An 8,223-nucleotide genomic window follows, 5' to 3' on the forward strand; every position below is an offset into this window, starting at 1 on the left:
CTACACTATATTGCTATTCCTTTTCCTAGTGTTCAAAGTTAGCAGAAATAATCACAGACAAGAGTAGTTGTAAAGCTGGTGTTTATGATTGATTTATTTTGTAAGTGATTAATTCATCAAAAAGCAAGTCAGATTACTAACTTACTTTCACTGATGAAATGGAAAGTCATAAGAACAGGAATGAAGACGACCGAAAGACAAAAACATTCGCACAATACGGATTACAGTATACTAGTTTGAATAACAAAAGCTATCAAACTTATAACCCATCCACCAATGAAGCATCCTTTGTTTCTTTGTTCGGATTTATTGGGATTTTTATCGATCTCTCTCAATTCTTGTTCTAATTTACGTGTCCGAGGAATACTAAATAGAGAACGTAACACGGAGCTACTTTACGGTCAGTGAGACAACTGAACACTTTGCAGCAGGTAACTTTTTCAGACCACAAAAAATCTTTCCGCCTCTAGGAGTTCCGAATATAAGGAACACTCCATGAAAATTCTACGTGTGACCAACCTTGAGAAATTGTCCTTTAGGCTCTCCTGTCACCCTCACAGGCTGTCAAGACCAAAATTAACCCCATTTTCTTTTCAGATGGCTCATGAAAATATAATGTTCATTCGTATTAGCAATAAGCGATTGATAATCGCTCACATAACTCTAGTGGCACTTGGGATAACTGCGTTTTCTGAATGAACCTGTGACCAAAATTTCAAAAAGCATATCCCCTGAACACTTAACCACCAGCAGTACATGAGTGAAAAGGAATTTAGTAAATACTCAATGAAGTCCAAACATATAAACTTCGTTTTCATTCATATGATACAAAGAATCTAAAAAAGTTCTCAATACGCTTACCTGATTTTGAGGGACCGGACATTTCTCTACTAAAATAATAATGAACAAAATTATTCAGAATTTCCAAAATAAGTTCTATTGAATATAAGCAATGCTGTTAAATATTAAACATATATGAAACTGGTGGTTAGATGCAGATCTTGCCATCTTAACGTCATGGTGGTGCTCGGTCTCAGATAGTTGAATACAACCAATAGAAAGATAAGACTGAATTAGCACTTATCAACTAGACGTAACTTTTAAATCAAGGGATCCAGTGCTGTGACCGGATTTCGAAGGTATGGTTAAGTCTAGAGATTGTAGTAGTATTAGAAAACATGCAGCAGATAACATCGAAGAAAGCTGCTGGTGTAGCATACTACTGTTGGGGATATGCTATTAGCAAATACAAATAATGAAGGAAAGAAATATCGATTAAAAGTGAATTTACGGTGATAGTAGGATAAACTTTTGACACTTTTTTGTTAAATTACTTTATTAACTTTTAGTAAATTTCTCTTATGATTGTGTTCGGTGACAACTAATCAAAAAATCCCAATTATTGTAACTAGCACTTAACTGACTATCTTAAATGTATTTTTAATTCGACTAGGGTCATCGCCAGTAAAGTCTTAATTAGGAAAACGGACCTCTTTACAGTTCGCCAAGAAGGAAAAGGACAGGAATGGTTTGTCTGTCATAGTTGCAAATACATTAGCCTAGTGCACGAACGTGTTAAATACTCATGTTATGTTTCAAGCGATCACGAGTTCACCTAGTCTGCGAAAGGAACAAAGACTCCGTGACCAAAGACCAATAAGCTAGCTGTTCTGACGCGTCCCAGCCCCGCTAACTAGAGTGAGAAGTCCAAGTTCGAAGTGGAGAAAATATATTTCGCCAAGTGTTATTCCTCTTCTAGTATGCTTCTGTGAGTGCCCAGTCTTCCATTGAATGAGTCAATTGAAGGTGCGGACACCACGACTTCGGGTAACAGGTCCCAAGAATTGATGACTCGGTGTGAAAACTTATATGCCACGGGTATTTTATTTGTTCTTGGCTTTTCTACTCGCCTGCTATGTCCTCTGAGATGTTCTACTCTAGTGGGGAGAAAAAGAGAATATTATATTAGGTTCAAAATCAGATCACCTCTTAATCTGCGATAGGACAGAGTAAAGAGGTAAATTCCGGAGCTCTGGAATTGCACGGGTAGCTGCTCTCTGTGCTTTTTCCAAGATATCCGAGTCACCTTTTAAACAGGGACTTGCAGCTTGAACGCAGTTTTCAAGCTTAGTTCCTACTAAGGTTGTGTATACTGTAGTGAACATGGTTGTATCTAACTTGGTGAATGTCCGCCTTAAAGCCCAAGGGGTTCTAAACCCCTTAGTTGCGACCTCCCGGCAATGGATCGTGGTCTTAAGATCATGACCCACTGTCACCCCAATATCCTTGTGAGACTGGACCACGGGTACAGGCACTTCACCTAAGCTGTACCTATTTACTTTTGTATCCCCAAAGTGCATGTAGACACACTTTGCCACGTTGATAGGCATCAGCCACTCTTTATACCAGTTAATCACAATATTTACGTCTGCCTGAAGTGCGCATGCATCTGCGCTTTATTTCTCTCCAGATTTCTACATCGTCAGCGCATAATAACACTGGGGACTCTACTATACTTGGGAGATCATTTACACACAATAAAAAGTAAAGGACTCAGGATAAAACCTTGAGGTACTCCACTCAGTACTGGTCTCCAGGTGGAGCACTTCCAATTTATCCGTACTTCCTATCTACGACCCACTAGAAAATCCTTAATCCATTTTAAGAGAAGTATGACAATACCAAGATTCTCTAGCTTCAAGAGTAGTCTATTTGTTGGCACCTTGTTAAATGCTTTGCTGAAGTCTATGTAGACCATATCCACTGATTTTCCGTTGTCTAGAGCCTTTGTCCAATGCTCCCTTGCTATAAGGTTTGTTGTGCAAGATAAACCTTTTCTGAAACCATTTTGTTCTCTGTTTAACAAGTTGTTGGTTTCCACAAATGTCATTATGGTCTTTTTGACTATTGTTTCCAGTATTTTGACTACGACACTGGTGAGGCTGACAGGTCTGTAGTTCGATGGAAGTTGTCTCGATCCTGTTTTAGGTATGGAAGTGACAACTGCATTCTTTCAATCTGTGGTCAAGTGACATATTGAATATCAAAGTCAGTGGGGCTGCGATATATTGTGCAATTTATCTCAAGATTTTGGGGTGTAGTTCATCCGGGCCTCTTGACTTTTCCATGTCTAATGTGCCAAGAGCCTTAAGTACATCATCTTGGTTAAAGTCCACGGTGAGCAGATGGTTTGTTGACTTTATATTTGGGTTTAGTTTTTTGACTAGATGAGGTTCTTGAGTGAAAACTAGCCTCTGCTTTTTCCTAATCGTCCTCTATAAATTTAGGCCCACTTCCTTTCTCATTTAGATTGGGAATCCAATGCTGCATCCTTGTGTTGTAATTTATGTACGAGAATAGACTCTTAGGTTGCTTGAGTGCAGATTGTGTCACCTCTTTTATTTATTTATTTCAACACATAAATATTGGTACAAGGAAGCACCAGATAAATATGCGCCTCACAAATCTCATTTGATTTGTGTGAGGGCTGTGATACTGCCCAGGTGCCCAGACTGAAGCTGGTGGTTTTCTTAGGGGCCCACACCCGGAGCCTTTGACCTAAAGGTCTAGTCCAGAAGGCAGTGGAGCATCGTAAGGAGATGCAGTCCCATGGTAGTCGGTGACCAACCACTGATTCCTACGCCATTCGTTCCCTCAAGATACTGGAGCCGATGTGCACCATTGGTTTGGAATCAGGGTTTTCCAACTCCAATAGGTGGATCCTTCACATCCACCAACCCGGTTAAAGCGTCGGACATTCGCTTTTCGTCCTCTCAATTTTGTGAACAACACCTGTGGTACGAGAAGGCAGTGAGTAGGACTTCCCTGACAGAGGCTATATATTCGCGTGGCCATATGAGAGCATTTCGAAAGGGAGAGCAGACTCTCCCCTCTCTCGGCCGTACCAGGGCATTTGGGGGCAGTTTGCAATCACATGACGTTATCAATGACCTTACTTCTAGGTTTCCCCAGTTTATATACGGTGCATTAAAGTCTCCTTCTATAAGGCTTTTACCCCTATTACACCAGGACTAAAGTTTGCTCGGGGGGAAGTCATGTACTACACATTCTGGACTGCGATATGCTACAACTGACCCAATATCTTGCCGTCTACATTCCAGCCTGCAACGCACCACTTCACATGTCCCTGAATCATGTGCCATTGTCTCAACAGCTCGTATGGTTAAGGTACTTTTCGTGACCAGGATAACCCCGCCTCTCCTACGTTTTAATCTATCAGCCCCACTGGATAAAAAACCAGCCAACTGAATTTCATTGTCAAACACTTCTGACGTTAACCATATTTCTGAGACAGCAATAACACCCGGTTTTTCTATAACCACAATTATTTTAAGCCCTGCCATTTTATTTAGTAGACCGTGAGCAGACCTTTAACTCTGTGAAGAACTTTCCTTTACCATCCAGAGTGTTCTGGGAGTCGTTTTGCTCCGAACTTTTACAATGTAAAAACCCTTAAGGACAAGGTTTCTTTCACCGTTTCTGCGGCGCTCATTGATGGATGGATGCATAGTAGCTTAGGTGAGAAATACAAAAGGAAATGTAAGTCAAAAACCCAGAGAGTGAAAACAATGTACTTACATTTACTACAGAAAGCAACAGATAACAACTGGCAATGACACAAGCCTCAGAGTAAGACAACTTAGTAATCGAAGATAGAAGCAGATGGTTTGACCCGCCAACACCAAAACAAGCGCAGCAAACTTACTGAGGCTATTTCCAATGTCATCCGTCAAATATCCAATATCTTTGTCGCAGGGTTGTATAAACCAGTTGATTTCTTTGCTCGCGCCTCTTATTGTTTCCGTACGTTTCCATTTATTTGACAATGTGAAACGGGTAGAATCGAAAGACACCGATCCCTCTAAGAGACATGCCCACGACCTGCAGTTAGTGGGATTTCTCATCAGAAATATACTGCCAGAGGAGGTCCCAGGGGTACATATCTCGAAAGTCATCAGACTTGGTAAGTATGTTGGAGGCGAAACCCAACAGAGAAGGATCCTTAAATTAGTACTCGGAAATTTTGAGGAACGGGACGTATTACTAAATAACTCACGCAAAACTCGTGACTCAAACATTCGTATTCGACCTGACTGGCCACTTGAGGATCGGATCAAGTGGAAGAATGCCCTAACAGAGTTAAAAACTCGAAGGCTAAACGGTGAAGCGAACCTTACGATTAAGGGTTTTCGGGTAGTCAGGTCTTGGAAGCCAATGCTTCCGAGACCTGTGTGGGTAGAACGCATGTCTCCAAAAACACCCTAAATGTGTGTTATACGAATGCTCGTAGTCTTCGGAATAAGACGTCTGAACTAAGTTTGATGGTAGACGACTTAAATCCGGATATAATTGTTATCACCGAAACTTGGCTCACTGTAGATATAGACTGTTCTCCAGTCATTTCAGGCTACATCTGTGTCAGAAGTGATAGAGTTAGAAGTCGCAAGGGAGGAGGCATAATATTATATATTAGGGACCACTTCCGCATTAACTCGATCATATCGGAGGCGCATGTAAGTGGTACGTGTGAGGTAGTATGTTGTACAATTAGGTCTAGAAACGGGTTAGTGACGATAGGAGGAATATATCGTAGTCCGTGTTGTCTCGCTGACGACTTTATCCTAAAACATGTCTGTTCTTGGAGTAAAGCAGAATGTTGTCTCATCGTTGGAGACTTCAATGCACCCCATATAAACTGGATAGAGCTCATAGCTCCAGGTGGGGGTCTCGATAGCGTCCTTCTGTCATCAATTATTCAATGTGCACTTGTACAATGTATCGTTAAGCCGACGCATATAGACTCGGAACATAATCCGTCATTGATAGACCTTGTCCTCACACACCACTGTGAAGATATCGTCGACATTCAACACCTTCCCCCACTGGTGAATAGTGACCATGTACTTTCCTTTAAGTTCCGGATACATGGTATAGAATTTGCATCTGCTCCACCCCGTCCTAATCTCTGGAGAGCTAATATTCCGGCAATCAGAGACTATGCTATCTCGATTGACTGGTCGGTCGATGCTGATGGATCGATTGATAATGCATGGAATATGTTTAAGTCTACGTTCGAATCCGTAACTCAACCGTTTATCCCATGGTCAGCACGTAAGCTATCATATTGCCCTCCATGGATTAATAAGGAAACCCGGAAGCTGTTGAAGCGTAGGAAACACTTCTGGGACTTATTCTTGTCAACAGGTCAGGCATCATTTAAGTGCGAATATAAAAAAATCCGGAATATATGTAAAAAGACCATAGCTAAATCCCGCACGGCTTACGAACGACAATTGACATACGATAGCCGTACCTGTCCGAAGTGACTGTTTTCGTATGTTAAAAGGCGGACGAAACGTTGTGATGGTATCCCCTCATTACTGTTAAGCGAAAATTCAGCTTTATTGGCTGAATCTGATCTAGCGAAAGCGGAGACATTTGCTAACTATTTCAGTGAAGTCTACTCTACGTGTAGTGTTACAACTACTTGTCCCGTTGACAATGAGATACCAGCCATAGGACCTTTGCACGTGACCGAGGATATTGTTCTTCCTTTGATAACTAACCTAAAACCTTGTGAGATACCGGGCCCCGATGGGTTACACTCACGTTTGCTGTCGTCGCTTGCGGACATTATCTCAAGACCGCTCACGATGCTCTTCAACATGTCCCTTTCACAGGCTCAACTACCTAGGGACTGGAAAGACGCCATAGTTAGTCCTATATTTAAGGATGGTCAGAGACGGATCGTATCTAACTACCGGCCTGTTAGCCTGACCAGTATAGTAGTTAAGTTACTTGAAAAATTAATTCGGGCTAAGCTACTGAGCCACATTGATTCGTACAATCTGTTAACTCCCGAGCAACATGGGTTTCGTAGCAAGCATTCATGCTTGACTAACTTACTCATTGCGAGAGAGGATTGAACAGCTGCCCTAGACAACGGCCAGTCTGTCGACGTGATATTCATAGATTTTAGCAAAGCGTTTGATAAGGTTTCACACTTAGGTCTTATGCAAAAGCTCTCGAGCTTTGGTATAACAGGTGCTATACAGGAATGGATAGGAAGCTTCTTATGTGACCGCAGACAGAGAGTGAGAGTCAATGGAACTCTATCCGAATGGAAACCGGTCAAAAGTGGTGTACCCCAAGGCACCATCTTAGGCCCTTTACTTTTCCTTCTGTATATTAATGAACTACCTTTATTACTTAAGTCGTCGACGTTATTGTTTGCGGATGATGTTAAAATCTGGAGAACAGTAAAAAATGAGACTGATCGTTGTTATCTACAAGCAGATTTAGACGAATTAGTTAGGTGGGCTCATGATTGGGGCCTGGAAGTTAATTCCAGGAAGAGCGTGTTCATGCACATCGGGCACGATATTAGTTACCATTATACCATTAATGGTACATCTCTGCCACGCGTTCATGAGCACAAAGACTTAGGAGTAATTATAAGTCACGACTTAAAAACTACTACGCACTGCAATGCGGTTGCTTCCAAAGGCTATCGTGCGCTATGGTCGCTTCGCAGAGCAGTTAAATGCTTTGACGAGGATATGTTTCGAATTTTATATCCCACCTATGTAAGGCCACACTTAGAATACTGTATCCAAGCAGCTAGCCCTTGTCTGATAAAAGATACTAAATCGCTTGAGCGTGTAGGGACAAAATTAGTAAAGGGTCTTTCTAAACTCCCTTACGATGAGCGTTTAAAACGTCTAAATCTTTTCCTCTTATCTTATCGTAGGACGCGAGGTGACCTTATACTGGCATTTCGTATCTTTATTTATGATCTGGGTGTTAATATGTCTTATCTTTTTGCTCCCTCCAGCACTAATAATCTCCGGGGTCATAGCAAGAAGGTTCAGAAACCGCGATCTAATAAACTAAAGGTGGGGCCCCGTTTTTCTCATCAAGTGGTCAATGACTGGAACGCTTTACCAGAACAAGTGGTATCAGCACCATCAGTGAACATTTTCAAAAAGAAGCTGGACCTTCACTGGAAGGAAATCTGTCAGGATTAACACAGGTTCATCAACCTACTATCCTTATTACTGAAGACTGAAGACTGGGTAGTAGTCTAGCCATTCAACTACACAAGCTTTAGTAAGCTTGATGGTTACTTGTGGATTTGCATATTTTGTAATTCGAGTGAGAGGGCTTGTCCCAGAGCAGCGTGATTTCTGGATATCTGCAGCA

This window comes from Schistosoma mansoni, chromosome 4 (assembly GCF_000237925.1).
Source record: "Schistosoma mansoni strain Puerto Rico chromosome 4, complete genome".
Classification (NCBI taxonomy): Eukaryota; Metazoa; Platyhelminthes; class Trematoda; order Strigeidida; family Schistosomatidae; genus Schistosoma; species Schistosoma mansoni.